Here is a 1,018-nt window from a genome sequence, read left to right as displayed (position 1 = left end):
AAACACAGTCCTCAAGTAGACATTTAAGAACTTGAAAAGTCCATTGGTTCAGACATATCTAACTCGTTCTTTGAAAAGTTGCATAATACTCCATGGTACCATAATATATCAACTGTCTTCTGATAAAGCTCATGGTAAATTCTTATTTTTCTTCAGGTAAGGTGCATCTTTTTGCGTCTACAAAGCCAGGCCACAATAAATTTCCTTGAGTGCTAGCTTCAGCAGCACACATACTAACACTGGAACCATACAGAAAAGATTAGCATGGCCCCAACACAAGGATGACACGCAAATTCATGTAGCATTCCATATTTTTAAATAAATAAATAAACTTCCTTGAACATATTTCTTTATGTACTGGTGTTATCTTTCTGTAGGAGAGATTACAAAAAATAGGATTGCTGGGTTGAGGGCTATGTGAATTTTAAAATACATATTGTTATAATACTTTCCAGAAAGGCTGTAGAAATTAGCATTACAACCCATATTGATAGTCTCACCAGTAATTTTTATTTTTGACAATCTAATGGATCAAAATGCTGTGTTCTTTATTGTACTAATTTGAATTTTCTTGAACACCATTGAGGCTGAGGATCTTTTCATATTGCTGATGATCTACTTTTTTTTCTGGAATTGCCTGTTGAATGCTTTGTCAAATTTTAATTGGATTGATTGTCTTCTTTCATTTGGTTTGTAGGAGCTAAGGTACATTAGCAACATTTGTCCTTTGTTATCTATATTTTAAGTATTTAGTCTGTCATTTGTCTTTTGATTTTGTTTATAGTTTCTTTTGCTACACAAAAATATGTCCACTTTTAAGAGGTAATGTATGACTATTACTTTCAGGTAGTGACCCTTAGGGTTTCTGGATTTTATCTTTTCCTTCAGAAGGTCTTTTTTACTTTATGATCTTATAAATAATTCCTCACATTTGTATCTAATATTTTTATATTTCACATTTAGACTTCTAATCCATCTGGAGTTTATTTTTGCATAAAATGTGGGGTAGAAGTGTAAC

At 31.9% G+C, this 1,018-nt stretch overlaps 1 non-coding gene across 1 annotated transcript; it reads left to right on the top strand.

Annotated features, from left to right (window-relative positions):
• The first annotated feature begins 209 nt into the window (after positions 1–209).
• LOC132440100 (U6 spliceosomal RNA) lies at positions 210–316 on the top strand. Its single transcript, XR_009522510.1, has one exon. It is a non-coding gene; the product is annotated as a U6 spliceosomal RNA (small nuclear RNA).
• The last annotated feature ends 702 nt before the right edge of the window (positions 317–1,018 follow it).

This window comes from Delphinus delphis, chromosome 16, assembly GCF_949987515.2.
Source record: "Delphinus delphis chromosome 16, mDelDel1.2, whole genome shotgun sequence".
Classification (NCBI taxonomy): domain Eukaryota; kingdom Metazoa; phylum Chordata; class Mammalia; order Artiodactyla; family Delphinidae; genus Delphinus; species Delphinus delphis.
Note: the sequence above shows the minus strand (reverse complement) of the source record. Positions and strands in the feature narration are given on the sequence as shown.